Source organism: Nicotiana tabacum, chromosome 7 (genome assembly GCF_000715075.1).
Source record: "Nicotiana tabacum cultivar K326 chromosome 7, ASM71507v2, whole genome shotgun sequence".
Lineage (NCBI taxonomy): Eukaryota > Viridiplantae > Streptophyta > Magnoliopsida > Solanales > Solanaceae > Nicotiana > Nicotiana tabacum.
The window spans coordinates 49,926,988-49,954,935 of NC_134086.1; the positions used below are offsets into that span (position 1 = coordinate 49,926,988).

At 40.4% G+C, this 27,948-nt stretch overlaps 1 pseudogene; it reads left to right on the plus strand.

Annotated features, from left to right (window-relative positions):
* The first annotated feature begins 206 nt into the window (after positions 1 to 206).
* LOC107814546 (nucleoside hydrolase 3-like) lies at positions 207 to 4,827 on the plus strand (annotated as a pseudogene).
* Positions 4,828 to 27,948: the final 23,121 nt, after the last annotated feature.

Here is a 27,948-nt window from a genome sequence, read left to right on the forward strand (position 1 = left end):
TATTCCTGTGGGTCTCGGAGGACGTCTGGACATTGACTCAAACTATGGGTTTCGGCGGAGCTTCCTTCCACAGGTACTATTTTGCATTGTTGCTTGAACGCAAATAAAATCCTATTTTGTGGACTGCAGGATAACTTGTAATGCTGTCTTTTTTATATCTATCAAACTGCTGATCTTATGGAACTTGTAAACAGGGCAAGAGAATGTATTCACCTCTTCGACAGCCAACAACTCAGCAAGTAATGATTGAAACAGTTTCAGCTGGCCCCACAGTAGTCTTTCTTGTCGGATCACATACTAATTTTGCTTTGTTTCTTTTAAGTTATCCGCGTTTAAAGAAAAATATTGAGCACATTTACATTATGGGGGGTGGAATAAGGTCAAAGAATCCTACTGGTTGCTGTCCAGACAATGCCAGTTCCTCTTGCCAACCTCAGCAATGTGGTAACCATGGCAATTTGTTTACAGATTACACCAGCAATCCTTATGCAGAATTCAATATATATATGGATCCTTTTGCTGCATATCAGGTATTAAATTTATCCATATGTATTTAGTTTTGCACTCCTTTGTTCTTATATTTGTGGCCATATCTCTTGCTAATCTTAGTGATCAGGAGCTGTCACCATTATGTTATCTTGCAGGTTATTCATTCGGGTATTCCAATTACCATTGTCCCATTGGATGCTACAAACACCATTCTTGTAAATCAAAACTTTTTCGAGACCTTTGAGAAGAATCAGCATACCTATGAAGCACAATACTGTTTCAAGTCCCTGAAAATGGTTCATGATACATGGTTTAATGACCAATTTTACAGGGTAACGGTCCAGGAATACAGAACTTAAAATTCTTTGTTGGTACTAAATACATTAGTTTGATTACTGAGGAGAATGTTCTATGCGCAGAGTTTTTTTATGTGGGACTCATTTATGTCCGGTATAGCTGCTTCAATCATGCGTAAACGACATAACCACCAAGGAGAAAATGAATTTGCTGAAATGGAGTATATCAATGTTACTGTGGTTACTTCAAATAAACCATATGGTATATCTGATGGGTCAAATCCATTTTTTGATGGTAGTAAAACTCCAAGGTTCAACTTAGAAAGAAATGGAGTTCACAGCGGCCATGTTCAGACTAGACTTCGTGATCCTTTTTTCATAGTAAAGAATGGGAGGGGCAGGTGCCAGGTGATTGATTGACTCTATCTGAAGTATGATTTCCTTTTCTCATCTTAGTAACAGATAATTTGTTGTAGCTGCGAAAAAGTTTCGTCCTTCTTGTCCTTCAGTGATATAATATGTCATCGTAAATTATGTCAAATATTTTTCTTCTCTTACCAAAAAAGTACGATAATTTTGTTTTGTATTAACTAGTATGAGATATGAGATAATGGTGTTTCTTCTTTTCCTTTATGTTCTTGCATCAGTATTCTTTTCTTACACCTTTCTGTATTTCATACTTGTTCTAAGTTGATGCTAATTATCAGGACGGTTATACAAAAGAAGTTATTGGACCAGGAGTGCCTGTTCTTGTTGCTGTAAGAGTAAAACCTAATCGAAATGCTAGCAGTGTTTTAGGTAGAGAGTTCTATGTCAGCTTTCTGGATGTAAGTTATAAAACTAATTTCTCAGTCTAATATAATTTCGGTCAAATCTTTGTTTACCTGTGATTTAGGCTTCTACATGCCTCTTTGTCAGTCAGACTGAGTTGATGTTTGCTTGTGATTTTTGCATTATAGTTTTAACATATTAAGCAGACCTAGAAACTAATGCTATATTTCTTGTGGTTGCAGGTCTTAAACCAAGCAGAACACGCCGGAAGATTCAATTTTACAACACAATTTCCTTATTACAGAGAAGTATTTTACAAACCGGACTACAGGGGAAAGCATTTTGGGAAGAATCTTGTGTTTGATATGGATATGAGCGCTGGAGACTTTCTAGCTCTCTTTTATCTACTCAAATTACCTGTAGAAGATATCAATCTCAAAGTAAATGGCCTTCCATAAGTTCTGTTCCATCCGTTTTTAAGCTTGTCTTCTATTGTCAATGAGATCCTCAACCAAAAATGTTAAGAATTTAGTTCTTGATCAGACATCAGTTGTAGTTACAGTAAGTTTCTTCAATCACTAAGTGTCACTTTATGTGTAACTTTTTATCCAAAACTACATTCCCTCAATTCTGTTCATCCTTGGGATAAAACTGATGAATTGTTAGCAACCTATTGCAGAAACAGAGTGGAACCTAATGTGAGTTTAATATTATCATAATGTTATGAAGTAATGCCTTTCGATGTGCAATATCTTCTTTCATTCAGGCTATAATTGTGAGTCAGACTGGATGGGCAAATGCTGCAACAATTGATTCTGTATATGATTTGCTTCATATGATGGGCCGTGATGACATTCTTGTGGGCCTTGGAGATGGATTCGCACTGAACCAGTCTGATACTGTTTTCTTTGCCGTTGGAGACTGCAGATACAACAAGGTCATCCCACAAGGTAGTGGTGGATATCTCGACTCAGACACTCTGTATGGTTTTGCTCGTTCTTTACCTCGAAGTCCTAGGAGGTACATTCTCTAGTCTGAATCTGCCTATAGTAAATCCATGTAGAAAAATGTAAACTTTGCCAAGCAATGGCATTTCATGTTATTCATCTTAGCAACTTACTTCCACATGTTCTTTTGTGCACTGTACAAATTTGCTGATATATCAGCTTGATCTAAATAATTTCAGATACACAGCAGAAAATTCTGCAAAATTTGGAGCTCCCCGAGATACTGATCATCCTGAACTCAGACAACCTCTAGCATCGGAAGTATTGGAGTCAGTGGTGAAATCACTCGATCCAGGATCGAAAATTTCTATTTTAGCCAGTGGCTCATTGACTAATATAGTAAAGATCGTTTTGGAAGGCAAGAAAACAAGCAAGGGTATACAGGCAAGTGGTTCCTTTATTATTGTGGTCATTTAGGAAAGAATTCAGACAATATTCTTCAGTTAGGATCTAATCGTAGTATACACATTCTGAGCCGATTTTGAGAATTTTGGAGCGGACACTTCTCTAGGCCTCGGTAAGTTTAGTCCTCCCATAAGTAAAACTTCCTCTGTCAGTCAACTCTCTCAATTTTCATTTGAACATATTAAGTTATCCTTTAGCTTAGTTCATTTGTGGTTGATCTCTACGTAAATCCTTGTCATATTAATGACCGTGTTTTTGTTTATGGTTTGAGTACTTGAGATATCCATCAAAGACATTTTGATTAATGCGAAAGGTATTATCTTCTGAATTTTGATGCAGGATATATTAATTGTCGGGGGACACATCAATCATGATAACACGGAGAAGGGAAATGTCATTAATGTTCCTTCTAATATATTTGCGGAAATGAATATGTTTCTTGACCCTTTGGCTGCAAAGACAGTTTTGAGTTCTGTACATAGTATCATTCTCATTCCACTTGGCATACAACGAAAAGTCAGTGCATTCCATCAATTCTTGGAAGACTCTACACGACAAGGACACCTGAAGCATTATTTGTGAGGCGCTTGATGTCAAGGTTATATCGCTTGCAGAAGTTACACAACGTCTACCAGCATGTGGTATATAATTCTCATTCCCATTGTAGTTTCCCTGTCACCTGGTTTTTTGTTGTATATTCCAGCAGTTTGTTTTGGTATATTCATATCAGAGGTATATCGTTGTAATAATTGTCTGCACCGTGTAGTTTACCATATTCTGCTTCTTGATGTTTTTCTGCTTAATAACAGTCATAATGTTTCAGGATATGTTTGTTGGTGAGATCCTTGGAGCAGTAGTAGCTGGAGATCTCTCTGCACTAAAATCAACCTTTGAAGTCAAGAAGTTGAAAGTCAGTGCTACAGGAGCTGAATCTGAAGATGGTGAAATAATTATGGACAAGGAGTATGGAAAAGCAGTAAAAGTATTGGAAAATCTGGATCCATCAGCTTATTACAATCTTTTTGCAAAACGACTTGGGGATGAAAAGCAGTCCGCTGTAATTGGAAGCTTCAATGAGCAGAGAAGAATTTGGAGTGTACCATCTGTCTAAACCTTGGTCGGCAACTTAATATAAATGGGACTTATCGGTGACATAAATCGGATTCATGAAACCTTAGCACTATTTAGTTTGTTTAGAGAGAGGTCAAGATTTGTGGAGACGTTAAGTATTAGGATCCAGAGGAGATATTTCCATATAATGTGTTTGGATAGTGAATTTAGAAAAACAAAAACTTCCTAGCATCTTTCAACAACTTCCACTCATCCTTCTTCAGTTTGAGATACGGCTCCACTGGAATGGCCTTTTCTGTAAACTCTTTTTTCTTGAATAAACCACTCCTAATTGTACAGTGAGTATAATTGCTAGAAAATGAAAATGGATAACTGGAAATGCCCCCAAAAGAAGAGGAGGCCACTGCTAAAGTTACAGGCCTGGTTGTATCTATGACCATCCAGCTAAAACAAGGGAATGCTCAAGCCCAGTGGTTTGCAGCCACAAACGATTCCATTCTATTTGAAGCGCTTATGAGATTCTCAGAAGAAGGAAAACAGAGTTCCTTGGTTTAAATTGGGCGGTGAAAGAGTAATATACCATGCTATAACTGCATCTAATCATCATCAGTACTAGTATGCACCAGCAGGACAGTGTTCCAAACACATTCAGAATACTGACTGAAGTTATAGAAATCTTCCAAGAGCTGTGCATCCCTGGGTGCATATGATTTGTTATTCCTACATTGTATAAATATATACAGTTGCTATGGTGGTAATAAATCAAGCAATATTGTTTGGCATTTTCATATTTGATGTAAACTAAGAGTACACCAAACTGTATAGAGAACCATATTCCCTATCAGTTCTCACAGTAAGCAACAGACCGTAAAACTAAACAATATAGGGAACCAAGTTCTCTATCTGTTCCCACGGTAAATCGGCAGTAAATAAAGAACACGCGATATTTACGTGGAAAACTTCTTTGCTCAAGGGATTAAAAACTACGGCCTACCCTAGTAGGATTTCAACTCCATTAAACCAAACAAACTTCAGATTACAATCTATTGCAATCTAGGAATTAAACTTTTAATCACTCACCCCCTACAATAACTATATAGTAAGCCCTTTGCAATAACTCTATTACAAAGCAACAAACCTTGACTAACTCTAGTCAAGAAACTAAACCAAACAGTGGTTTAAATTTGTCCTACAAAAACACTTCTTGAAAGTAGTGTAAGATTACAAATAAAGAACAAAATAACAATGTAACGACCCGGCGGGTCGTTTCGAGAGTTGTAGCCCCGTTCCCCCATTTTCTGCCCTTTTTGTGCTCTACAGCTATTATATGACTTAACGGGTTGGTTGGTTCGGTTCGGAAAGATTTCAAAGCGAATTGAGACACTTAGTCTCTTAATTGAAAGTTTAAGTTGGAAAAGTTGACCGGATGTTGACTTATGTGTAAACGATCTCGGATTTAAATTTTGATGGTTCTATTAGCTCCGTTAGGTGATTTCGGGCTCAGGAGCATGTCCGGATTGTGATTTGGAGGTCCGTAGTAGAATTATGCTTGAAATTACGGAAGTTGAATTTTGGAAAGTTTGACTGAGAGTGGACTTTTTGATATCAGGGTCAGATTGGATTTCCAGAAGTTGGAGTACGTTCGTGGTATCATTTATGACTTGTGTGCAAAATTTGAGGTCAATCGGACGTGCTTTGATGGGTTTCGACGTCGTTTATTGAATTTGGAAATTTCAAAGTTCATTAGGCTTGAATCCGTGTGTAATTCGTATTTTTGATGTTGTTTGAGGTGATTTGAAGATTCGGCTAAGTTCGTATGATGTTTTAAGACATGATGGTATATTTGGTCGAGGTCCCGGGGGCCTCGGGTTGATTTTGGGTGATTAACGGATCAAGTTTTGAAGTTGTAAGCTTGCTGAACATTTTCCAATGCTGGTGTAATCGCCTATGTGGAGTGGGAACAGCAGGTGCGAGCTCGCAGAAGAGGGAAGTAAGCCGCAAAAGCGGCCAAGGAAGTGAGGCAGCAGAAGGTTGCAGGTACGATTGTTTTCCCGCCCCTGTGTGACCGCAGATGCGACAGAAGGACCGCAGAAGAGGATTTGGCCTTGTAGCTTGACTATGCAGAAACGAAGATTTGTCTCGCAGAAGCGAGTCCGCAGGAGCGGAAATTTGGACGCAGGAGCAGAATTAGCCGCAGAAGCGGGCTCTGAGGCGCACCTGCGAGACCGCAGAAGCGGCTAAGTTGCCACATGTGCGGAAAGCCTGGGCAGAAATTATAAATACGAGGGTGAGATTTTTCACCATCTCTATCATTTTGAGCTCGGATTTTGGAGGTTTTGAGCGAATTTTCAAGAGGGATTCTTGAGGTAAGCTCTTTGTGTTTATTTTTCTTCAATAATTATGTTTCCCCACTAATTTTCTATCTACTTGGTGCGTTCTTGAGGTGAAATTTGGGGGTTTGAGGCGAGGGATTTGGGGAGTGAATTTTGGGGATTTGAATGACCATTTGGTGTCGGATTTTGGTAAATTTGGTATGGTTAGACTTGGGAGTGAATGGGCTTTCGGATTTTGTGACTTTTGTCGGATTTCAAGATGTGTGCCCGGGGACCAGGTTTTAGCCGATTTCGGATTTTTGTTATAATTTTGTATTTTTCTTGTGGAATTGATTCCTTTAGCCCGTATTGATTGTAATGTACAGTTTGTGGCTAGATTCGGGATTTTTGGAGGCCGACTTGCGAGGCAAAAGAAGTATTGGAGTAGAGTCTTGGCTCAGATTGAGGTAAGTAACAGTTTTAAATATGGTTCTGAGGGTATGAAACCCCAAATTTATGCGTTATGTGATTGTTTTGGAGGTGACACACATGCTAGGTGACGGGCGTGTGGACGTGCACCGTGAGAATTGTGACTTGGTCCATTCCGTGAGACTGAAAAGTTGAATAAACTTGTTGTTAGCTATATGATCTCCGTGTGTTATAGAAATTTGACCGTAAATCATGTTAGAAATCATGTTTAGGTTATGTGTTGGTATTATAGGGGCCCACATAGGCCGTGATACCTGTTGAATTACTTGCTAATTGCTATTTGTACTCAGTTGTAGTCTTATATGCATATTTTACCTCAGTCTCTGCTATTCCTTGTTGATACGTTATATCATTTCTATTTTGGGCTAATTTCCATGATTACTGAGAGCCCGTGAGACTAGAGAGGTTGATGACTGAGTGAGGCTGAGGGCCTGATAGTGAGATATTGATACCATAACACGTGAGTTGTTCGTGGATCCAGATATTTATACTGTATCACTTGAGTTGCACGTGCGGATCCTGATATGATACTATAGCACGTGAGTTGTCTGTGTAGATCCTGATATGATATTATATCACGTGAGTTGTCCGTGCAGATTATAGCGCTTGGGCTGTAGGAGCCCCTACAGAGTCTGTACACCCCCAGTGAGTGCAGGTACCTATTGAGTGTGAGTGTTGAGAGCTAAGAGCCGAGTGATTGAGCTATTGAGAAAGATTGAGTGACTGTTGCCCTGAGAGACTGTACTTGCTTTCATTGTTGTTGTACTTAGCTTCTATATGTCACTGTTTGAAACTCCTGAGAGATTTTATATCCAATTTTTACTTGAACTTGACAATGTATAAACTGATTTGACTTAAATTGCCGGATTTGAAAGCATGTCTACTTTCTTGTTGAGATTGTTGAAAATGAACTATAACTATGTAGCTCGTTATTATCTTTGAGTTCCTTATTTATTATTGTTACTTACTGAGTTGGTTATACTCACACTACACCATGTACTTCGTGTGCAGATCCAGGTATTTTCGAACACGATGGGCGTTGATATCGTGCACGGTTGATCTACGGAGATTTACGTGATAGCTGCCCGACGTCCGCAGTCCTTGTTTCTTCTTCCTTATATTTCTTTATTTGTACTTTGATACAGACTCTCATAGACATTTCTTTCTAGACTGGTTGTATAGATTCTCATGAGCTCAGTGACACCCTGATTTGAGAGTTATGTTTCCGCACTTGTGTTTGGGTTGTTACCCTGTTTTTTGTTATGAAAACTCTGGATATTCAAAAATTCTTAATTTATTATCTGTTAAATGTTGGAAGTATTTTGGAAATGTCGGCTTGCCTAGTACCATGATAGGCGCCATCACGATGGATTAGAATTTGGGTCGTGACAAACAGACTCAACAAACCTAAGGACTTAAGATATCTTCAATCTCTGGATCTGGTCCTTGGGGTTGTAGCAGCTTTGTTCTTGAAAGAGGTGGTAGCTAACACTTGAGAGAGAAAAATCAATTTTAGGTTTTGCAAGTGTTATAAAATAAAATCCCTTGCCTCATATTGGTAATATGTATGTGTGAGGTTATCAAGGATGATGCAATAAAGTGTCCTTAGTTTGGCCTTAGCAAGCAACAGATGTGCTGCTGTACTATTGCCAGACGGTACAGTGCAGTAGCTTTTACAACTGCCGAGTTGACTGCATGGCAACCAGGGGAACTAATCCCTATATGTTTCCTCTACTGTTCCCTTATCTGATTTCATTGAGAATTGAACCAAATATCTGACTAGTTATTCTGAACGCAAGGGAACTAATAGTATCATGTTCCTTATCTGGTTCTCTCATGGAGTTTGTCAAATTATCAAAACAAAAGATGCATAACTTATTCTTTTCTGATGGTGACAAACTTAGAATTGATATTCCCCCTGAGAACAAGATCTCCACATTGTTTCCCCTATGAATCAACCATATTCCCCCGAGAACCTTTTTTATCCCTTTCAATTTTCATTGTGCGACGACCAAGGGAACTGATACCTATCTGGTTTCTCGAGAACGTTTGGCAATTCATTAAAACACGAAATAGCATAACTTATCAATTTCTCCCTTTTGAATAATGACAAACCCAAAATTGATATTCCCCTTTAGAACCAGATTCCTTACATGTACTGATCATATCTAGTCCCTATCTGGTTCCTCGAGAAATGTTTGGCAAATCATCAAGATACGAAATAGCATAACTTATTAATTTTTTCCTTTTTGATGATGACAAACCCAAAATTGATATTCCCCCTGAGAACCAGATTCCTTACATATTTCCCGTACGGATCAGACCTATAATCGACATGTTAACAATAATGTTCCCCCTGAGAAGTAGGCCTATCTTTCATGCACAATACATCATATCAATTCAATTCTGTTCCTCCCCTTGTTGACACCTATGTAACTTTCCCCTTTTGGCATTATTGAAAAAAAATTAGACAAGTAAATGCAAAAAGAAGTCCAACAAAGTTAATGCATGTCACTTGTGTGCACACAACATTGCTAAAAATAGAACACAAGAGTATAACATACGTTAATAGATGACGATGCTCATTAAGTTACAAAAAGAAGAAACATTGTATCAGTACCATAATTACCAACATACACAAGTCAAACAAAACTAGAGTACCACATTCGAAAGGAAAGGACAACAAAAAGACACAGTAGGATTAAACATGAGCTGGCAAAGAGGTAATATAGGGGATACTGGATGGAGAGGGGAAGGACTAGAAAGCAATGGCTTTGAGGAGGCTGTCCATGCAAGCATCAATAGCACTTTGATCGTTGATTAGCTGCTCTTTTAGGGGACACTGCTCTTTTCAGCTTTCATACGGGCAAGATCTTCTCCCTAGGTATTGCTGGAACTAGGTTCCTCATTGTTACTTGGCCTCTTTCTGAGAGGCTTCTTTTTCTCAATAGAGTTCTTCTTCTCAACCTCTTGCTCACAACCAACTTCAGCAACCTTTGCAGATAGAACCTTCTTTTGTTTCACAGAGACTACTTTCTTAGATGATTTTTTGAAAAGAGGACGCGGAGTACTCGGACGAGCAAAAATTGCCTGCTTTATCTTTGCGCGAAAACCCTGCGTGTCTTCGGGCAAAGAGGGGCAGCTGTAAGCACGTGATTTTTGCTTCACGGGAATTACTCCAAAAGAAAAGAAAATCAAAAATATATGCATAAGTGTTTCTTGTCATTGGTTGATTTTTATTAAATGTTAATCTGTGAGTGTATAATTTTACTTTGTTTTATTTAGGAGTTTTGTGTTTAAATTAAAATAAAAAAAAAAGCAAAAGAAAATGAGGATACTCGGATTGGGCCAAAAGTTAAAACAATAGGCCCAAACCATGTCCACCATCCGGTCCAAACCAGGCCTGCCCAGGCACGTCCCGAAAACGACGCCGTATAAGGCGTCTAATCTGAGCCATCCGTCCAGGCCAATCCAACGGCCCAGGATTCCTTTTCAGTAACCCATTTCCAAACCCGACCCGGTAACCAGTTCGAACCGACCCCCCAACCAAGGCCAAACGGTGTCGTTCCGTATTAAGTGAAAGATCCTGGCCATCAATCTCGATTCATCCAACGGCCAGAATCTAATTACCTGTTACATATATAAGCCTAACCCTTTACCTAGCCTCAACTATTTCCCCAATTTTGATTGCTTCCGAGAAGGATTTGCCAACTGCGGACATCATGTTTTGAAAATAATCTAGCTCTTGTTCCTGAATGACAGTGATTAGCTCGTGGTCATCGATAGGTGGCTTAACTCTAGCCGCTTGCTCTCTCTATTTAATGGCATATTCCCTGAAACTTTCAGTTAGTTTCTTCTTCAAGTTTAAAAGGAAATTGCTATCTGGGGCGATGTCGATGTTGTATTGGAACTGTTTAACAAAGGCCTGGGCCATGTCATCCCAGACATGCCAGAAAGATGTGTCTTCATCCATAAACTATTCGGAGGCTACTCCCATAAGGCTTTCCCCAAAATAGGCCATTAGTAATTCTTCCTTTCCTCCCGCACCTCTTAGTTGATTGCAATACCTTTTCAGGTGGGCTATGGGATATCCATGTCCATCATACTTTTCAAATTTGGGAATCTTGAAACCAAGTGGCAAACGAACATCGTGGAACATACATAGATCTTTGAAGGCAATACTCTTTTGACCTGCCAACCCTTGCATGTTTTTCAACAGTTGTTCTAAGTTTTTCATTCTTTGGGTTATTTCTTCCTGTTCCATCTTTCGAGCAGGTTTCTCAATCTTTGCAAGAAGATCAAATAGGTACGAGTGTTACTCAGGAGAGTGGTACTGTTCTTGCTGGGTAGCAAATTGTGACTCTTGAGTTTTCCTCTGCACCACCGTCGACTGTGGGATAGTGAAGACGGGCATAACAATAGTGGTTTTCTTATTGGTTGTCGATGGCACACTTTGGAAGCGCGCAACAAAAGTTCCAACTGTGACCGTACAGTTGGGATAAATACTGAACCTAGGTGGATAGGATTGATCAGACAATGAGACCTGAGTGGTAGTAGTCGAGATGGGTGTGAACTCTGGGAAACCATGAATAGAAAAAGGCGGTCCTTGGCCATTGGCCCATGCTTGACACATTTCAGTCATTTGCTGCTTTAGTACTCTATTTTCCTCAACCACAGTAGACTCTTGTTGAACCCTCTGACCTTGAGTATCTTAAGCACCCATAACAGCTTCGATGTCAGTTGTCAATGGAATTTTCCCCTTAGATCTTGTGTTTCCAACTTACCACAAACCGGCCACCTCAAACTTTCTTTACAATTCAAAACAAGAGACACGTTAGAATGGACTCAGTCAATTATTATCAAGGTTTTTTTCCTTTTTTTAGTCGATCGAACCTGATGTGGGTTGCCTACATATCATGTGAAAACATGAATCAGATCTTTGCGTAGTTTGGGAAGATCAGGAATAAAATAAATAAACTAACTCTTTTTTTGGATTTTGAATTTTTCTTTTTTTATTATTTTTAATTTCCGAGAGAAAGACTTATAAAGAAGAAAGAAAATATTTTTGGATTTCAATTTGTTTGTTTTTTTTAGAATTTTTGAAAATAAAGACTTCTAAAGAAGAAAGAAAATATTTTTTTTGAATTACGGTTTTTTTTCGTTTGGAATTTCGAAAGAAGAAAGAATTTTTTTTTGATTTTCGAACTTTTATTTTGAATTTATGAAAGAAAGAATTCTAAAGAAAAAAGAAAGTATTTTTGTATCTTTACTTTTCTTTTTAATTTTCGAAAGAAAAACTTCTGAAGAAGAATAATATTTTTGGATTTTGAGAAGAAATTAAAAGAATTTTTTTTTTTAGATTTTTAAAAAAAAATTGGAGTCTCAAAAAAGAATTTTCTAAAGAAGGAAGTAAAGGAAAATACTTTTGGATTTTTTTTTGAAAATTGTGGGCCAGAGCCGATGAGGTTTGCCTACGTATCTCACATCCGGTGAGAATCAGACTTGCGTAGTTCGGTCAGTTTTGACATAATCGGAAAATCACGATATTGACTCATTTTGAAATGACTCTTTTTTTAGAAATTCATTTTTCATTTTTTTTCTTTTCAAAAATTTTGACAGAGTTTCGGGATATTTTTCAAATATTGGGGTTTTCAGAACCTGGCAAATTTTCTCTCCTACCTCACTCTTGGTTTTTCTCTTGATTTTATTCCTTAGCCAATAAACAAGCAAGCCGAAGCAAATAAATGCATAAATAGCACGTAAGAAGCATCAGAATGGGCTTTTGTTTTGGGTAAACCTGTCCTAGACGGACCCAACCCCTATATTGAGTCCCCAAAGTCAAATGCACGTGATGCAAACAGACGTTCCTACTAGGGATCCAACATGAGGCTATGTTATTTTAGGTTTAAACCTAGGGGTGTGTTCTAGACATGGCTTACCCAAGCGGACAGCTTGAGCCGAGGCGGGGGCAATGAACCGGGAACACGAAAGTCTACCCAACCTAGTTGCTGATCCAGCCTCGTTATATTTGGTACGACCTCTAACAAAAAAGTAGGCCATGCATATGTGTGCACCATATTTTAGAAGATTCAGAAGGGAGGCGTAAGAGGGCAGTTTATACAGTTCAAATAATAATAAAGCGGTAAATGAGCAGCAATTAGCACATTAGTCCCACAAACACAGTAATATCAATAATAAAGAAAGTCAAGTATATATCACATTACAAGCTCGAATTTTGAACCCTGAACCAGAGATTCTGGGTTCGTTCCCCAGCAGAGTCGCCAGAGCTGTCATATCTTTTTTCCCCGAGGAATAGAGAGTTTTTCCAATTAAAGTGACATTAATCAAAATAGAATTATTTATTAGATTCAGAGTCGCCACTTGGGATAATTATATGGTGTCCCAAGTCACCGATTTATTTTAAATCCCATACAGAGGAAATTTGACTCTGTTTTAAAGTCCACAAAACCAGAAGACCGGGTAAGGAATTTTATTAACCCGGAAGAAGGTGTAAGGAACTCCTTGATTCCGTAGTTTTAGCATGGTCTCTTTACAATCATATACCTAGCTTAATTAACGGATTATTACGTGTTTATGAACCTATGTGCGTTTTACCTTCTACCGCTTTTAATTGCTTGATTATTCGTTATTATGGAATCATCTTGGAACGAGTTACGCGTACATGTACTCTTTTTGTTTAGTGTATCCAGAATCATATCACGCGTACGTGTACACAATTAATAACACTTTATTATTATTAAGATGGTTTGGCCAAAGTCGCGCAAATGCATGCTTTGTCTTTAATTTAGAAAAATCATAACTACGTCACTCAAACATGTACATAATCATGATAATTGATTTATTAATACGTCCCTAAAGCAAACTACGATATTTAAAAGTGACTATTCATTATGGATAATAAGTATTATAGAGTTATTAACATTATCCTTTTTTGTCTGTCACAGTCCAAATGACCTAACCTATTATGGCTCTTCTTTATTATACTATCGTTGCCCATTCCAAAACTATTTTGTCTCAGAGTCTTATTGAAGCTAAGGGCATATGATACAATAAAAAGATCAAAATGAGAAAATATTCACAAGAAAGCTAAGAAAAGAAACTAGTACAACAATTAATAAAAAAGATACTATCCAAGATATATTTACTATTTAAAATAATTGAAAATGAAATGGATCTTTCATAGCTTTATATATGATAGAAATAAACAACCAACATTCTGAGGCATTTAATGAGCTGAATGTATTTCACATTATTTAACAAACTAACAAAGAGAAAGAAAGAGTGATAAGAGATCGAGAAACGGACCTCTGTGAACTCAGAAAATATTGAAACGAAGCTCGATAACGAACTTCGAACAGAGACTAGATGGAGACCTCGACAGAGTCCGACTACTCGACTAATTCTCGCGGGACTGAATGGGTTTTAAATATCTAGTTTCGATACTGTTTGGCGTCAATTTTGACTGATTTTTGTCGAGTTTTTGAGGTGTTTGGCAGCTCCCTATGACAACCTGGATTTTGGGGATTTTTAGGGCTATTTTGAAGGGAGGAAAACTTTGGATGGTGTTGAGGCTGCTGATTTGGTAGTGATGATGGGGAAATTTTAGTTAGGTTTTTAGTGGTTAAAGGTTAGATGGGGTTGGGTAGAGGCTGACTTCAGGTTGTCATAGGGAGCTGCCGTTCTTCTTCATTGAGAAAGAAGATGGAGATCCTCCATTTTTGGAGGTCCAGTCAGTTTTTCCAGTGTGTTTTGTCTCTGTTTTTCCTCTGTATTTGTGTTTTTTTTAAGTTGAGAAAGAAAATATCAAAATCAAAAAGGGGGTTGGGCGTTCTTGGTTTCTTTTTGTTTGTTCCCTTTCTTTGTGCTCTGTTTTCTCTCCAAAATTCCCCCGTCCGTCTCCTTTTCTTTTGCGTGTGTGTGTTTTATATGGGTGAGGATGGTGAATCGAAAGAATATTTTGTGAGTGGGACAGGGGTGAGTAGAGGAGAGTAAGAATAAAAGAAAAAGAGAGTGTATGTTGTGTATTTGCAAAACCTGTTACAAAGTTGGATGGGGAGGAATCTTTGCTAGCTGGCCAATTGTGATTGGTTCTTATTTTTTTGTGATTTGATTTTATTTATTAATTAATAGATGAAAAATAAAATTACTACTCCTAAACTTGAATAGCAAGATAAAATACTAATCACTCATTTACTTATTAAACTAATTTTTTTTTGAAAACCTTTTCTTTATTTGTAAATGAAGATAAAGCTTTTATTAAAAATGTGACCCTCTTTTTTTATATTGTTTTCTATTTTCTTATGTAAAATATATAAAAAGAGAAATAAGAGCTAAAATATGTAGATTAAACTTAAAATATATTTACATACTAAAAAGTAATAAAAAATTAGGTGCTCACGCCCTCTTCTACTGGTAATGCATTAATGGATACTGAAGGTGAGATAGATGGAATTTCTTTACATGTTGGTGCTATGAAAAGTTTAGTGGGAGGTTCTTTGACCAATGATGTTGTTGTTGGGACTCAAGGGGAAGAACGAAGAAATGGGGACTTGGTGCCTCAAAATGACCAGGCACCGATCAGTACTACATGGGAGCCTACAGAGGGACCTGGTCCCTCTGCCCAAGAGGAGTTCTCTGCTCCTACTTGGGATGAAATTCTAAGCTCTACTAGACAACCCCTAGACAGTGATGATTGGTACCTCTTTTGCTAACCCTATTATAGTCCCTTTGGAGGTTGTGTACCCAGAGATGAAGTTAGTGTTGAAGGGAGATTCTGGTAATAGTGAGGAGGACCTAGATAATCTGTCTGTAGCCTAGTTTATTGATGCTAGTAGTTGTGGGACAACCACAAAAGATTCTATTCCTAACGACCCACCACTAGGCAGCAAAAAACGATTGCTCTTGACAGTGCATTGAAGGAGAATAAGGAGAAGGCTTGTGAAAAGTAGTGTCACACCTCCTTTTTCCGCCCCGTGAGGGTGCAAGGGAGTTTTTTCCAATTAAAGGACAATCGAAACGGGATTTGTTTATTTATTTCAGAGTCGCCACTTGGGAGATTTAGGGTGTCCCAAGTCACCAATTTTAATCCTGAATCGAGAAAAAGAATGATTCCATATTACAGTCTGTGTACCAGAAATCCGGATAAGGAATTCTGTTAACCCGGGAGAAGGTGTTAGGCATTCCCGAGTTCCGTGGTTCTAGCACGGTCGCTCAACTGTTATATTTGGCTTGATTATCTGATTTTATACAAATATGAACTTATGTGTAAATTTTTAACTTTTTACCGCTTTCATAATTATTATCATTATTTTTTACAAGGAATGTGAACATCATTTAAAACATGTCTTTGGATTGCGTCGCATGAAATGCACCCGCGATCCGGAACATATTTTTATTCAATGTTTTAGGATTTGGATTTGGGTCGCATGAAATGCGCACCCGAGTTTAAGAAGGTAAGATTATTAAACTATGCTCCTAAAACGATTAGCATGTTATTATTTCTGGATGAGACCGTGGAACTTTGCTAAGCGGCCGATCCCGAGTTCTAAGTAATTAAAGCATACATTTTTTGTGAGGGCCCTGCAATCTGTGCATTTTATTTGGTGAGGCTCGTCTCATTTTATTTAAAAGGATAAACCTACAGTGACTACATTTCTTCTATTAGGTTTGCCTCTAAAAATAAAAGAAAACTTTCTTACTTATTTACATGCTGAAAAACGTAGCTTATTAATTATTAGTTTACGGTTGATACAAATGGAAAATCGCAACGGAGTTTGTACAAAGAAATATTGCTTTTGTTCTCTATTCTATTATTCAAGGAAAAAATTGAAACATGAGATTAGCGTACAATGATATCGAAGCAGATTATTTTAGGCGAAGAGATTAGACATATTCGGCCTTGTTCATCATACGGACGAGGTTCAGTTAACTACTCCTTACATGCTTGATACTTGAAAACGAGGCATTTGAAACGAACCTATCTAACTTAATGTGATATTACTACATGTTTGACTACACGATTTTTCCTTTTTGCTTTAACCCAGATTGCCTAGTGCATTCGAATTGTGCATTACCAACTGATGAGTTAAGGTGAAGTTAATGTGCTTAATGCATTTTCAATTCAACAGGCCCCATGTGAAACCACTGTTGGCCGATAATCGTTACTATCCAACTAGCTTCTTCCTGATTTATATACAACCACAGATTGCCAGCCTAAATTCCTTATGAACTGAAAACTGTTTTATTACATAGTTTGAAAGCCAGTCTCTACATGTTGAACACACAAATATTCTAAACTACAAGCAGCAGAATAAAGGTAACTGTATTGATGTTTATACTACAAAACTCTTTATGCCCTTATTCAGCTCCAAACTCATCATTACATCAGTGAATTTAGAATGTGTACCTGGATATTAGGACAATAAGAAAGGGAAGAGAAAGAGTATCAGCAGCAGGCAACTAACAGCAGCAACAACTTAGCAGCAACACAACAACAACAACCAGCAACGACTATGCAGCCCACAGATGATCGAGCATCAAACAGACAAATCCCAGAAATAGAGTAGAAGAACAACAGCAGGAAGCCCAGAATATTGAATGTAACAGCACCAGCAGTTTAATAATCACAGACACTTCGGCAAATAACCAACAACAATTGGCCAAGGCAGCTTGGCCAGCTTAAACTCTTATGCTGTTTTCAGACAGTCTTTGTTACAATGTTCTGAGATTTCTTTTTTTTTTTTGTTTCTTTCTTTCAGTTTTTCTAAGAAAACCTTCTCTCAAGACTCCAAAATCCTCCTCCCTTCTAATGGAAGGTCTGCCTCTTTTATAGCCTAACCTCAGCACTATACAGTCTGTTGGACAACTCAGAATTCCCCCCTCCCTGCTATTTTTCCCACTCAGCTATTTAAACTAAACAAAAACTCCCACGAGATTCCCTGACAGCCCCTCTCTATTTGGTTGTTAAAGTGGCCTAATCTCTTATTTATTTAGTAAAGCATGGGCAGCAGGAATATAATCTGACAGCACATGCTGTCCAATTATTTAAATTCCTTAATCAGCTGACCAAGCACATGCTGCCCAAAATCTGAACCAAGTAAACATGCCATCCATTTAAGACCAAAGTCTGAACTGCCATTATAACGCACCCCTAAATGTTTTTTGATTCAAATTGAACAAAATCAATAGGCAACACACTTCAGTTCCTAGTGGAATTCAAATACGATCACAGCAGAACACAAACAACATGAATCAAATTGTTACCATTTAATGGCTGAAACTAATTGACGACATACATTGACTCGACCATATTGATTGTGATACATGACAAGCAATCACCCCAATAAAACAACACAAAACAAAGCGTAACAACGCTCTTGGCAATTTGCAACGATACAGGAAAACAAACGGACATTATTGGTTTGACGAATACCAACTGAATTGAAATAAACACACTACCTCATGAACTTAACATAACAGATTAAACTAAACAAAAGGTCTTGTATAGATGGGGAGACAAACTGATAACAAAAATCCCAGAACTAGACAAACAACTAAACATGCTAACAAATTAATCCGAATAACAAAATGGACGATAAAAGGGACAAATGAACAAACCTGAAAAACTTTAAACATAGCTGAACCCAGGCCCGAGCTTGATTTGTTCGTTTAAAGTCGAACAAATCCTAACCGAGGTGTTCTCGACCAAGAACACTTCGATTAGGGTTTACTAGACTACAAACTTGTCTAAATTCAAACAGACCCCACGAAATCTTTATGTTCTAGGATTTGACTTTTCCAGATTTGGTTTTTTGGGATTTGTGGGTGGATTCGGACCAAACCAAGCATGGTTTGGTCACGAGGGATGTTAGGGGAGTATCTAGTGTGAATCTGGGGTAGATCGGTGTAGATCGAGTTTTGTCTCGAATCTTCCAATGAAGATTCGAGAAGGTGGAGGAGGATTCGAGCCAAGCTGTTGATGGATTTGGATTCAGGGGGTTGAGGTGCATCAGGGGTGTTAAGGGGGTGGTCACCGGCGTCCATGCCGCCGGGATTAGTGGTGAGGGGAAATGAGGCGGCTAGGGTTCCTAATAGGAGATCTGGGTTCGTGTTTGGGGACGACGGAAGGGGGGTGTTCGTATAGGGGGGCTGGGTAAAGGGTTAGGCTTATATATGTAACGGGTAATTAGATCCTGGCCGTTGGATGAATCGAGATTGATGGCCAGGATCTTTCACTTAATACGGAACGACACCGTTTGGCCTTGGTTGGGGGGTCGGTTCGAACTGGTTACCGGGTCGGGTTTGGAAATGGGTTACTGAAAAGGAATCCTGGGCCGTTGGATTGGCCTGGACGGATGGCTCAGATTAGACGCCTTATACGGCGTCGTTTTCGGGACGTGCCTGGGAAGGCCTGGTTTGGACCGGATGGTGGACATGGTTTGGGCCTATTGTTTTAACTTTTGGCCCAATCCGAGTATCCTCATTTTCTTTTGCTTTTTTTTTATTTTAATTTAAACACAAAACTCCTAAATAAAACAAAGTAAAATTATACACTCACAGATTAACATTTAATAAAAATCAACCAATGACAAGAAACACTTATGCATATATTTTTGATTTTCTTTTCTTTTGGAGTAATTCCCGTGAAGCAAAAATCACGTGCTTACAGCTGCCCCTCTTTGCCCGAAGACACGCAGGGTTTTCGCGCAAAGATAAAGCAGGCAATTTTTGCTCGTCCGAGTACTCCGCGTGAAGCATGTTTTGAAAAATATTTGACCGAACCTTTGCTTCAGAGGTTTCCTACATATCCTGGGCTGAACAGGAATCAGGTCAATGTAGTTCGGGAAATTTTGGTAGCTGGGACTACCGTGTGGCTGTAGTGTTTGCTGCTGTTGTGTGCTGCTTACATGCTGCTGTAGGATGTTACCGCTTACCGATCTCCTTGTTACATTGGGATGAAAAGAAAACTAGAAGCTAGGCTGGACTACGGATCATAAGATCTCATCTATCTTCAACTTGTTCTTGTCGCCTTGCTTTCTTGTCAGCTTGCGTTTTTCTCCGATGCTTTTATTTTGTGAACTTGAGGGATGGTACGGGCCTTTTGCTCTTCTAAGTACCAGTTTTCGTCATTTTGCTTGATCCGCTGGGGACATGGCCTTCTTCATTAAGCTTTTCAATGGTTCCTTTGGTGGTACGGCTCTCTTCATTAGATTTTGTTATGCTGGGCATGGTCTAATGTTCACAAGCCGCTTCCTTCAAAACGCGTCCTTTCTTGCTTTTGACGCCTGCACTTGAGTTTGCGACCTTATGCTTCCCGGTGCTGGGGATTTTTATTGTTTCCTTGCTGGGGATTCCTGTTGTAACCTTCTACCTTCCGGTGGGGTTACTGATTTCAAAATCTGCGATATAAAAAGTATTCCCGCATTATACTGGTGGGCGACCTAGAACATAAAGTATTCCCGCATTTTACTGGTGGGCGACCTAGAACATAAAGTATTCCCGCATTTTACTGGTGGGCGACCTAGAACATAAAGTATTCCCGCATTTTACTGGTGGGCGACCTAGAACATAAAGTATTCCCGCATTTTACTGGTGGGCGACCTAGAACATAAAGTATTCCCGCATTTTACTGGTGGGCGACCTAGAACATAAAGTATTCCCGCATTTTACTGGTGGGCGACCTAGAACATAAAGTATTCCCGCATTTTACTGGTGGGCGACCTAGAACATAAAGTATTCCCGCATTTTACTGGTGGGCGACCTAGAACATAAAGTATTCCCGCATTTTACTGGTGGGCGACCTAGAACATAAAGTATTCCCGCATTTTACTGGTGGGCGACCTAGAACATAAAGTATTCCCGCATTTTACTGGTGGGCGACCTAGAACATAAAGTATTCCCGCATTTTACTGGTGGGCGACCTAGAACATAAAGTATTCCCGCATTTTCCCTTTTCTTGCTCTGTGCCCCCACAACTGGTTAGTGGACAAAGTTGCTTGCTGGGGTGTCCGGCCTGCTGGGGATTGGTTTTCGATCTATCCCCTTTTCTGCTTTCTCTTTACAGTACATGCTGTGGGAGTCTGCTTTTACTCCCAAAACCACTCCCTTTAGGAGTTTACTTCCGCCCAAAACTGCAAGGCATAGAACTTTACTGCCTGGGGATAACCTTTGGGACTGTTATCTTGTATCAGATCAATTTCCCTTTCCTGTGGAGTTTGACCACTTCGGACTTGGGTCCGTGATTTATCGACGTTCTGCGGGGAGTCCTTCTCGGAACTTTTTCCACGAGTCCTTTACTCGTCATTTTCCGCTCTCTTTACGTCACCCTTCTTTCGATGCAATTCGTCCTTTGGTTTTGCGACCGACGCCTTTTGTCTTATTCTCGGTTTTTGTCCTATCCCTTTCGTACTTTGCTTTTGGACCCCTTCAGTCTCTGGTAGTAAACTTTGACAGATCCTTTTCAAAACCAATTTTTTAGAAAGAAAAATGAAAAAGGTAGAAAAGGAGAAAAATCTTTCTGAACCAAAAACTTATCTGGATGACATGACTGGTCCTTATAATCATGACGTGCACCATAGATTCCCGACCCAGTCTATTTGTATCAATCATCTTGCCTGATGGTCTTACTTGCTGGAGATAAATGAGCGTCCATTTCTTTGCGAACGCAGACCCTTTTGTTGATCTGTCTTGTCGCCTCATAGTGCCCTTCGAGGGGTTTTCAGTAATGAGACTCTCTCTTTTCTCTCGGCTCCCGGCGCCTTATGGTGCATGTGAAGGTTTTCACCGATAAGACTTTCTCGTTTTATATCTCTCATCTTTCGTCGCCTTATGGTGCCTGTGAAGGTTTTCACCGATAAGACTCTCTCATTTCATTTCTTCCAGCGGGGAATTGGAGTGCTTTTGATATGACCCTCTCTTTGGAGATTCCTTTGGACTATCAATTCATTTCCAGTTTTATGATCCTCTTCTTCGCCGGGGATCAGTGTATTATTCTCGGCTTCATTTGCCTGACTTGGCACCTCTTGGATATTGATCGGTAGGTCTTTTGGACGTCGATGTTGGTTTTGGTGTGGGGCTAAAATAAAGGCTTATCAAAAAATGAAATAACTTTGATGGGTGATCCGCTACAAATTTTGGAATCAAACCTTTTGTTGGACTTTTTAAAACATAACCTCTGCCCCAGTTTTCTTGCTGGGGGGATTTTATTTCTACTCTATGTTGAACTATGTGCGTTCGCACACTGTGCCTATTATGCGTACTTGTGCATACTATGCACACTATGTACACTATGTACACTATGACCGAGCCGTGAGGTGCCTACGTATCCTCTTTGAGGAATCAGGTCAAACGTAGTTCCCACGGTTTGTGATTTTTATCTTCTTCTTCTTTTTCTCTTTTTTTTCTTCTTTTTTTTTTCTTTTCTCTTAAAAATTTTCTTTTCTTCTTCTTTCTCTTTTCATATCTTTTCCGTTAGTGATTCCAAAAGAGGGGTATGAAAGAATAACTTAAGGCTCAAAAAGGGGAAACAAGGGTAAAAGTGTTTGGATAGAAGAAAGAATTGCCTCCGTCATTTCATTATCCAATAAGTACTAAGTACAAACAAGCGAACCAATAATTGCCATAATCAAAGAAATTACGCATAGTATCTTTTGACTGCATCCGAATTGATAGCCTTGTCAACACATCTTCCCTCGATATCCGTCAAACACAACGCACCGTTGGACAATACTCTGGTCACGATATAAGGCCCTTGCCAATTTGGGGCGAACTTGCCTTTTGCTTCGACCTGGTGTGGGAGGATCTTCTTCAATACCTGCTGCCCTACTTCGAACTTCCTGGGGCGTACCTTCTTATTATATGCCCTCGCCATTCTCTTCTGATACAGCTGACCATGGCACACTGCTGCCAATCTTTTCTCGTCTATCAAGCTCAACTGTTCTAGTCGAGCTTTGACCCATTCATCATCATCAATTTCGGCTTCAGCCATAATCCGGAGGGACGGAATTTCGACTTCCGCTGGTACTACGGCCTCAGTTCCGTACACCAACAAATAAGGAGTTGTACTTATGGAAGTCCGGACGGTGGTGCGGTAACCCAACAAAGCAAAGGGTAATCTCTCGTGCCATTGTCTAGATCCTTCCACCATCTTCCGCAGTATCTTTTTGATGTTCTTATTGGCTGCTTTGACCGCTCCATTCGCCTTGGGGCGATATGAGGTAGAATTGCGGTGTGTAATCTTGAATTGTTGGCATACCTCTCTCATCAGGCTGCTGTTAAGATTCGCACCGTTATCCGTAATGATTACTTTTGGGATCCCAAATCTGCAGATGATATGGGAGTGCACAAAATCCACCACTGCCTTTTTAGTTACCGACTTGAAGGTTTTAGCCTCAACCCATTTGGTGAAGTAGTCAATGGTTACTAGAATGAACCTATGACCGTTGGATGCTGCCGGCTCGATAGGTCCAATGACATCCATGCCCCATGCCACAAACGGCCAGGGTGCTGACATTGTATGTAACTCTGTTGGCGGCGAATGAATCAGATCTCCATGTATCTGACACTGGTGGCATTTCCTCACGAAAGTGATACAGTCATGTTCCATGGTGAGCCAATAATACCCTGCCCTAAGGATCTTCCTTGCCAATACATATCCGCTCATATGTGGCCCGCAAACTCCAGCATGTACCTCTGCCATAACCGTTGTGGCTTGACCGGCATCTATACATCTCAACAATCCCAAATCCGGGGTTCTTTTGTACAAAACTCCTCCGCTGAGGAAGAAACCATTTGACAAATGCCGAAGGGCTCTTTTTTGGTCTCCAGTGGTCTGTTCCGGATATATCCCCATTCTGAGGTATTCCTTGATATCATGAAACCAGGGCTCGCCATCTGCTTCCTCTTCTACGGCGTTGCAATAAGCGTGCTGATCACAGACCTGTATGTACAGAGGATCAACATACATTTTGTCAGGGTGGTGCAACATTGATGCTAAGGTGGCCAATGCATCCGCAACCTCGTTATGAACTCTTGGGATATGTTTGAACTTCACCGATCGAAATCGCTTGCTCAGATCATGCAAACATTGTCGATATGGTATGAGTTTCAGATCCCGCATTTCCTATTCACCCTGAATCTGATGTACCAAGAGGTCCGAGTCTCCCAAGACCAAGACGTCTTGGACATCCATGTCTGCAGCCAATCGCAGACCCAAAATGCAGGCTTCATACTCGGCCATATTGTTGGTGCAATAGAAGCGTAGTTGAGCCGTAACAGGATAATGGCGTCCTGTTTCAGAAATGAGTACCGCTCCTATTCCAACCCCTTTCGCGTTTGCAGCTCCATCGAAGAAAAGCTTCCAACCCGGTTCCTCGAGTAACTCCAACTCATTTGTATGCATTACCTCTTCGTCGGGAAAATACGTTCTTAAGGGTTCGTATTTTTCATCAACGGGATTCTCTGCCAAATGGTCGGCCAGCGCCTGGGCTTTCATGGCTGTCCTCGTCACATAGACGATATCGAACTCTGTGAGCAGAATTTGCCATTTTGCCAACCTCCCTGTGGGCATAGGTTTCTGAAAGATATACTTCAATGGGTCCAAACGGGATATGAGATAAGTAGTATACGAGGACAGGTAGTGTTTCAACTTCTGAGCTACCCAAGTTAGGGCGCAACATGTTTTCTCGAATTGAGTTTACTTGACTTCATATACTGTGAATATCTTGCTAAGATAGTAGATGGCCTGCTCCTTCCTTCCTGTGTCATCATGTTGCCCCAGTACACAACCAAATGAATATTCCAGGACCGTCAAATAAAGAATTAAGGGCTTCCCTGGCTTAGGCGGGACCAATACGGGTGGATTAGATAGATACCCTTTGATTTGGTCGAAAGCCTCTTGACACTCTGCCGTCCAACTTACCGCAGCATCTTTTTTCAGCAGCCAAAATATGGGCTCACAAGTTGCTGTGAGTTGAGCGATGAACCTGCTGATGTAATTGAGTCTACCCAGCAAACGCATTACCTCTGTTTTATTCTTTGGTGGTGGCAAATCTCGGATGGATTCGATTTTGGATAGGTCTGACTCAATACCCCGTTGACTGACGATGAATCCTAACAGCTTTCTTGATGGAACCCCGAATGCGCATTTGGCCGGGTTAAGCTTGATATCATACCTTCGGAGTCTTTGGAAGAATCTCCTTAGGTCTGCTACATGGTCTTCCTGACGCCAAGACTTATGATCACGTCATCTACGTACACCTCAATTTCTTTGTGTATCATGTCGTGAAACACAGCAGTCATCGCTCGCATGTACGTTGCCCCGGCATTCTTCAGTCCGAACGGTATTACCCGATAGCAGTAAGTTCCACATGGCATGATAAATGCTGTCTTTTCCGCATCTTCTTCGTCCATTAGGATCTGATGATAACCCGCATAGCAATCCACAAATGATCCGATCTCGCGCCCAGCGCAATTATCGATCAAGATATGGATGTTGGGTAATGGAAAATTGTCCTTGGGGCTTGCTTTGTTGAGATTGCGGTAGTCGACGCACACCCTGATTTTTCCATCCTTCTTTGGAACTGGTACCACATTGGCTAACCACTCGGGATATCGAGTGACCCGAATGACCTTCGCCTGCAACTGCTTAATCACCTCTTCTTTGATCTTTACACTCATTTCTGTTTTAAATTTCCTTAGTTTTTGCTTGACCAGAGGGTATGCTGGGTCAGTGGGCAATTTGTGAACCACTAAATTGGTGCTTAATCCCGGCATATCATCATATGACCAAGCAAAAACATCTTTGAATTCCACGAGGGTTTTGATCAATTCTTCCCTGACATTCGGCTCAATATGGATGCTGATTTTGGTTTCTCGGACATTATCAGCATCTCCTAGATTAACAGCCTCAGTGTCATTTAGGTTAGGTTTGGGTTTTTCTTCAAATTGGCACAGTTCTCGGTTTATCTCTTCGAAGGCTTTATCTTCGTCATATTCAGATTCGTTGTTACAAATGACCTCTTGCATCATTGAGTCGGATTCAGATTGATTTATTAGACTAGGTCGAAGATCCGCTGTGCATGCCATGTCATTAGAACCAGTAAAAAGAGAACTGTTCAGAAAGAAAAAGAACAAAACAAAAATTAAAATGGGACAAAAGAAGAGAACTTTATTAAACTTGCGGGATAAAAGGGTTCACACTTTTACAAAACAAAAGTAAAATTTGGATTACACCCTGGAATAATCCGAACAAAACAAAACATAAATCAAAGCCTACTACCAAGACTCCCCTCGGACAGGAAGAGGAGTAACTGTCCAATTGTTGGTTTTGGCCTCAGGCCCCACAAACTGTATCTCTGCTCTGTTGGAACCTTCTCCAGCTTCTACCATACTAACATCAGCGAACAGCCTCTCAAAACTCTGATTCAAGTCCCCGTCCACACCAATCAATGGTCCTAGAATCTTTGGGACCGGTGGCCCTTTGGCGCTTGCTCTGACAAAAGACCTTGAGATACGTGGCACCGGTTTGGGCAGAAACCAAACCTTCTTCTTCATTTTTCGTGCTTGCTTCTTATCTGTTGCGGTTGGTTTGAACCCCAATCCGAAAGTTTCCAGGGTTTTAGGCAGGGAGACAGGTTGGACAATCCCCTGAAGCTCGACTCCCAGGCCTTTTCCTGGCACAAATCCATTACCCAGCATTTCCGAGACCATCATGACTGTCGCGGCAGCTACCCTAGGGTGCGGGATGATTTCTCCTTCAGAAATTTTGTTTGCCGACATTGTATCGAAAATCTGATAGACCCAAGGACCTTTGTCATCGGCGGTCTCTATGAAAGGTACAATGGCGCCACCCATGGTGCACGCCGTATCCTCTCCGTGTAACACGACCTCTTGTCTTTCCTACTCGAATTTTACCATCTGATGTAGGGTGGAGGGCACTGCTTTGGATGCATGAATCCATGGTCGTCCTAACAGAAGGTTATAAGATACTGATGCGTCTAACACCTGGAATTCCATGGTGAACAGGACTTGACCGATGGTCAATTCAAGTACAACATCCCCTACAGTGGCTGTTCCATTTCCGTCAAATCCTCGGACACAGATGCTATTCTTGTGGATTCTTCCGTGATCGATCTTTAACTGGTTCAGAGTGGATAATGGGCAAATATTGGCACTTGAACCGTTATCCACCAATACCCGAGTAACTACCGAGTTTTCACATTTGACAGTTAGGTAGAGAGCTTTATTATGCTCTGTACCTTCCCTCGGCAGGTCATCGTCTGATAATGTTACCCTGTTCATCTCGAAAATCTTGTTAGCAATGGTTTCCAGGTGGTTTACAGAAATCTCGTTGGGCACATGAGCTTCGTTCAATATCTTCATCAGGGCCCGGCGATGCTCCTCAAAATGGATCAGTAATGACAGCAGCGAGATCTGGGCCGGTGTTTTCCTCAGCTGTTCGACCACGGAGTAGTCATGTACCTTCATCTTTCTCAGGAACTCCTCAGCCTCTTCTTCGGATACAGGTTTCTTGGTTGAGGTTGGGTTGGTTCTTCTTAACTCCACCGGAGCAAAACACCGACCTGATCGAGTCAGCCCTTGCGCTTCGCAACTAACTTCCTCCACCTGTTTTCCTTTGTACATCACCACTGCCTTCTCATATTTCCAAGGCACAGCCTTGCTATCAATCATCGGTAGCTGGACTACAGGCTTTATAGTGACCAGTTCCCTGTACACCCCTTTCAACACGACTGCAGGCGTGGGTGGAGTCCCTGATATTACCAACTTGTTTGGCTCGGGTTTGCTTGTTATGACGGACGGGCTCTTTCCCAATATCACTACCAGCTTGAAGCCTTCCCTCTGCGACTGTTCCCTCGTTCCCCCACTGGTTGATCCTTCTTTCGGGGCATCTTGGATCATCATCACTGTCTGTGAGGGTTTTCTCAACTCTCCTCCCTCATACACCAATTCAATCATGTGAGCCTCATGGTGCGCTGGCAGTGGGTTCTGGTTGATGTTAGGAGCCTCCGGTGTCTGGACCTCGATCTTATTGGTGTCAATAAGATCCTGTATGGCATGCCTCAATTTCCA